Source organism: Ascidiella aspersa, chromosome 2 (assembly GCF_963924565.1).
Source record: "Ascidiella aspersa chromosome 2, kaAscAspe10.2, whole genome shotgun sequence".
Taxonomy (NCBI): domain Eukaryota; kingdom Metazoa; phylum Chordata; class Ascidiacea; order Phlebobranchia; family Ascidiidae; genus Ascidiella; species Ascidiella aspersa.
In genome coordinates, this window is record NC_139448.1 from 39,185,902 (window position 1) to 39,192,137 (window position 6,236).

A 6,236-nucleotide genomic window follows, 5' to 3' on the forward strand; every position below is an offset into this window, starting at 1 on the left:
TCTCAGGATACGTATTTACCTTTTAGTTAGGGCAAAAAACTTTCATAGGCCTACATAATTTTATGTCTTTACAAATTTAACTTCCATAAATACAGTAATAATCAACCTCTTTTAGCAAGCCAACCAAGTTGCCATAAACCGAACTCAAAGTTGTACAACATCAACATATTGTTTATATATATTTTTTCGTTTTTTTAGGCAAGAAAGACTCATTTTAATTTTTGCATTATATTCTTGTTTATTAAGTTCATTCATTTCGCTTTTTTGACCAACTCACTGCGTGCCGTCCACTTAAGTTTGAACCCGCTTCTTTGAACTTGAAGATCAGAGTTGAAGGTCACCTTCATCCTTCGGCCCGTAGAAAATACGGTAGAGGGCGCTGTTGCTCCACAAAATGTTCCCAAAACCTGAAAGTAAAAAAAATGAAGAAATTAATTGAAGTCCAAAGTAAGCCATTAACTATGTTACGTCACAACTGGCGAAGTTCGAATTTTGTTAGACAAGCCTTCAACAGCTTGGATTTTGCAATTGAGATATATATTGTAATATATTTGGCGGACCGGCGGTTGAGAACCACTGCTATAGACCCCTACTTTATCCATTTGCGGTCATGTCTCCCCAATACTTACTCCTCCGTTGTGTGCTGTCAGTGTAAGCGAACACGACGTCCACCTCGGGTAGCTCAGGGGGTAGTTCGGGCTCTTCAATGACCCCGATAATCTCCCTGTTCTTTCCTGAGGGCAATCACCTGGAAAGCACAAGATAACGGGGAGTAAAGCGACCTTTTTGGGATAGGGATCGGGTGAAGGTATCGGTTATCGTTATGTGGCCGATCTATCCTCCAGGTGTCATTGACCCACGTTTGATCTTTGTTTCCTTGCCAAATATACTAAGAATATTGTATCGCCTATTATATTTGATTCGAATGAATTGCAAATTAATGTTGGGTAATGTAAATGACACAAATACTTGCCTCCACGACCGAACAGCCTGATGTGAATAACAAAGTCAAAAAGTTTACGTTTAGTACTTATACCTTTATTATAAGTACTAAATATAAAAAAAACTTTATTTACAACCTTACAACCCACATACCTTGTACAAGGATCCTCAATTGCATTACGATGCTTGTAAGCACAACTATTACAACTTTTGTCTTCATTTTGTCGCCTATACTGGAATGCTCTGGTTGCAAACCGGCGATACACAACTGTTGATAAGCCTTTTAATGAACAAATATTCTTGGAACCTCGTCCCCCTGACAAGAACTTAGTAAATTTTAAGTTCTCCGAAACAAATGTTCAGGGATTTTTTTTATTCTAAAGTAAATTTGGATTCCAAAAGCCCAAAAAGGCGAGTAAATTGGCATCAATCTGCCAAACATCGATAGACACTTGTATTACACGAACTGATGACGAAATGTCTTAATCAGGATTATGTCGATTTTCTGGACCTTTTTGGCTTTTATTTAATTTTAAGCTGTCTTACTGATCCGTGCATAATATACCAGACTATGTTATATTAAAGTGACCAGCTAAGTCTTTTTGTAGCTAAATAGCAAAACATTACGAAAATGGCGTAACCATTTGCATCTAAATGCCAAAACAACGGAAAATTAGACCCCTAAAACCCAAATTACCCCTTTTGTTTGCAGCTACAAACAGTTAAAGACCACTGAATAACTAAATTAGGCGAATGCTCCAAATATAAGTTGGGTTTCTTATTATTTTGGTAAATGCTACGCTTCAATAGATCTCAACCTTTTGTCTCGCTGCCTCTAAAAGAACTTGACTGATTTTAGTTTCCTCTTTTTAATTTTTCAGCTTCAACCGATTAATGATTGAAAAACACTAGAATGAACTAATCATTTGCATCCAAATGAACCGACCTTTTAATGTTGGAAGGTAGCAAATATCACTATTGTAAAAATACCCACAGGTAAATATAACGACTATACCTGGGTGCACTAAGCATGGATTTGTAATGTACCGGTAGCTTAATAATACATTTTGAAACTTTGAAACGTCTTAATCAAGATGCTGTCGATTTACTCAACTTTTGTGGTTTAAAACTCATAAATAACTACTGTCTTGCAGCATTATTGTGCAACAATCTAATTTACCACGCGCATAAAAATGCATTCGAAAAAAAACGCACTGAGCAAACTTTTTACGTTTCGCACCGAGTTTAGTTTTGTGGTTATCCACGTATTTTTTCACCCTCGTGGGGAATTTAGCCGAAGGTAAAACTAAAGTTTTGCTTCGCGCTTCGTTCACCTTGACTGAGCTTTGTGACCTTGACGGTAGCTTAAAAAACCCAAGAAATGATTTCAGAAACTGAAGAGTCTTTTCAATTCCTTTAACGGTCTACCAAATTATAAACTAATTGTGTAACTACACAGGACACAAGCAGTTAGTGTTTGGACTAATTGAATTTGCATTTTTACTACAATACTTGAGTGTTTTTGTTATTTATAAATCGTTGTTGGAAAATTGGTATTGTAGTATTTTATTGATATTAAGACACAACAAAACGAGTGCGAAAGAAAAAAAAAGGCGAGATAAAACACAGTCAGAAAGCGACGAATTAGCAGGAAGGCATTAAAATACAGTTGGGGATTCGGAGTAACATGAAGTGAGCGTTAAAATAGCCCTTGCCACTTGCAAAGAAAGTCGTTCATTTTATAATTCCGAATGGCGATAAGATGTTCCGATTTGACCATACTTAGGAACACATTTCAAATTTGGCACGGATTCGGCGTACTTACAGCGGTAAATTACGAAACGCGCACACAACAACAAACAATTCAAAAGGGTTTCAGATTGATCTGCCGCAATACCAAACAACATATGAACAGGGTCAGGGCGTAAATCAATCAGAAGTTTCGCCGAGATCCAGGCAGTTACTTCTTCCCAGAAAGTTACTACTTTGGTACAAAAATAAAACACGTGCGCTGCAGTTTCTAATGCACCGCAGAAGAACCAAAATAAATTCGTCTTTTTAAATTGCTGATTTATCTCTACAGCGACCACTAGCGGTTAACTCATAGGCTCTAAATGAAAGGTTATTTGTATATTTTCTCGGATCGCTCGGGATACGTAAATGTCCACTAGTGATTATATGTTGAGTTTGGAATTTTATCCAGGCGTTTATAGAGTTCTTAAAACATTGCATCTCTTTAGGTAGACTAAAGGTTTGGGTTAATACACTGTTTGGGTTGTCACAGGGTTACTATAAATAAATTTAATCTCCTAATTTTGGTTTATTTTCATGATGTATAACCTAATCCATTTGAACTACTTTGCTAGCCGGTTTACGCATACACACATTTCCGATAATACATTGATTACCGGGTTTTATTTTTTATTTTTTTCGGGGGTGGGGTAAATAAAATGAACACAAAAGTTTGTTCACTTTATTTTATAGTTAAATCTGCAGAAAAAGTCAAAAGATTTATAAGCAAAAGATATAATTTCATTTTAAAAACAGCAACAATTTTTATAAAAAAGAACCATTTTTTGTAGCGGTACACACAAAGGCGAAGTAAAATTAATTGTAAGAAAGTTGTCAAAAAAGTTTACAATAAAAAGTTCCATTGTACACAATTCAATAAAATGCCAAAAGAAACTTTAATTCTGTCCAGAAATATAAAAACGCTTTTGTGGTTGGTTTATATAAACGAGAGATTATTTAACCTTTTTTTATTACGCACGATATGAAACGAGTTGTAAAAAATGACACAACAGAGTTCTAAATACACTAACAAAATTAAGCAAAGACGAAAAATCATAAAAGTTAGATATTTTAGCATTTTTTTGTTTAAGATAGGGATGTCCGATAATATCGTATCGGTGCCGATAATTTTATTTTGTAATTCCAGCCATGGTTTGCGATATGACGCAGCGATTCTATAGGTTGAAGTGTGAATTTATTAAATAATACTAGGTTAAGAACTAAGGGTAACTAAACTTTTGAACGCTCAAGCAAATGTGACCAAATAACAAAACAAAACATTCCTATAAACGATTCAATTTAACCAAGGTCGCCTATTTAAGCATAGTAATTACGTCACTCGGTAAATTTCTGTCCAAAAAAAACGGAATAAACCACCAAGTATTTGTCTATAGTTCACTGCTTCTTAACCCCAGCAGACGCGATCCTAGCTTCAATGAAGTCCATCCTTCTCTCCAGGTCCGTGCATTTCTCATTAAGCCTGGTGAGTCTGTAGCGACATGAAGCGTCGAACTCGTTGAGGAATGTAGTCACCTTCCTCATACATCCAGTCACCAGCTCTATGTACTCCCGGTTGTCCCAGTCGTCCTGGATTTCCTGATGACGCCCCGTGTCACCCAACGTCATCGACTTTGACATCACTGCGGCTGATGACGTCACGAACGGAGTGACGTATTTACTCTGGAAATAGGTTTTGTTTTGGCGATTTGAAGAAGTGTTAAAAATTTAGCCCAACGTCATCGATTTTAAAGTCACTGCGGCGGGTGACATCACTAAGCCGCCGACGATGATTACTTAGTTAACTTTGCTGATGGTTGTGATCCTATCACTACGTAATCACTTGCCCTTGTGATTGTAATTTATCATTTAGATAACTGTAGAGCAGTTATTAGAGATTGTCAAGTGTGCCGTAAAACTTTTTGTAATTTTTCAAAAAGTTTATTTGTAGTACCAACAGACATCCACTTTAGACATAAATACGCAACACCCAATACAAATTAGTCTGATTGAGACATTTACATAAAGTTGGTCGTGTGTTAAGGGCGATTGTACATTTATTTTACTGTATTGTTGTTCTGTTAAAAGTGTTCCGCGAAATATTTGAAAAAAGTTTGGGAACCACTGGTTAAGTTCAATGTGCCTTAGCATTTCTGTATGTTCAAGTCAGAACCAAAACCGAGAAATAGCCAAAAATTAGCTTGGCGATAACCCCCTGGATCCGACCCTGTATAACACCATGAAGCTTCTTCATTAGCAGCACAGATTGTAAGTAAAATCACCCATTACGTAAATTATAATGTAAAAATTATAAAGTTTAAAACCCGTGTAGCTAGTTAGAAATGCGGCTCACCTGGTTATTCTGGATTTCCAATGACTCTTCGTAAAAAGTAGCTTTTTGTAGTTTAAAATCCTGTCATTTACGTTTGCAAAATTAAACAAACAAATACAGTTAACTTAGGATCGTAGTAAATTAATATAATCTTTGTACTTTTTACTCATTTAAGGTTCTGTAGCATTTGCTATTAAGTTTTTAGCGTAAATTGAAATCGTTTTGCAATAATACTTAGTTGCTGCTAAACTCACAAACTACAAGTATAAGAAATGCATCAGACATATAATCTATAGTAAAAAGCATTCTATACCGAGTTAATTTATAAAATAGTTACCTTAAGTAGTATCAATTTGCATTTAAGTAAAGCATTCTACTTTTGATCGCCGATCTACGCTTACTAACTTAACCACAGTTTAGCAGTTTTAAACGAAAACAGCCAGGCTTTACTAATTGTTGAAATGATTGTTTGATCATAAACAGCAGGAAGTTACCAAGCCTTCGGAGAGTTACGTCACGGAAATCGTTCAGACGTTCATGTGGAGAATGAATGCATGGAGGCATCATGCAATATGTGCTAGTGCCACGATATTACACTTTAAAATGTCAAATAAATGCATCTAAGTTTAAAGGTGCGACATCGTTATTAAACGTGGTAATGAAATCAGATTTTTTTTAAGAAAATCCGCATAAATATGATATATTCATTATATACTATAAAAAAATATTTTATTTTTTATCGTATTCTAATACAAATTAAAATATATGTTATGAAAGTGGTGAAATTGTGCTTTGGTAATATAATAATTATAAAAATTAAATTAGTTAGAATTCTTATTAAAAATTAAATAACTGACCAAACAGTAAATACTTGTTCCGTACAAATAGCGTGCGGTGCTAGGCTGGGAATTCCGCCATGTGTTCTTTCTTTTTCAAGGCAGGTTTTTCTGGAAAGATTTTTACGAATTAATTGCTGTTTCTTAAATTAAGTCGCGTTTTTTGTTCTTTTGTGCTATACTAAAGGCATATTGCGACGCTGGTCTAGGATCTTAAGTATTATTATTATTATATTTATTCCCTCGTGTTTATTTTTCGTTGCAGTTTTTATTTTGGCAACTAGTTTCGTTCCTGTAAAACACTTACTCGCAGTGAACCCTAATCCAATTAGGATTCC

The 6,236-nt window shown here is 35.2% G+C and overlaps 1 pseudogene across 1 annotated transcript; it reads right to left on the reverse strand.

Moving 5' to 3' along the window:
* Window positions 1–3,590: 3,590 nt before the first annotated feature.
* LOC146165706 (protein BRICK1 pseudogene) lies at window positions 3,591–5,517 on the reverse strand (annotated as a pseudogene). Its single transcript, XR_014494537.1, has 3 exons — window positions 5,400–5,517; window positions 5,084–5,143; window positions 3,591–4,413 (listed from the first exon to the last, which is right to left on the reverse strand). The product of XR_014494537.1 is annotated as a protein BRICK1 pseudogene (transcript).
* Window positions 5,518–6,236: the final 719 nt, after the last annotated feature.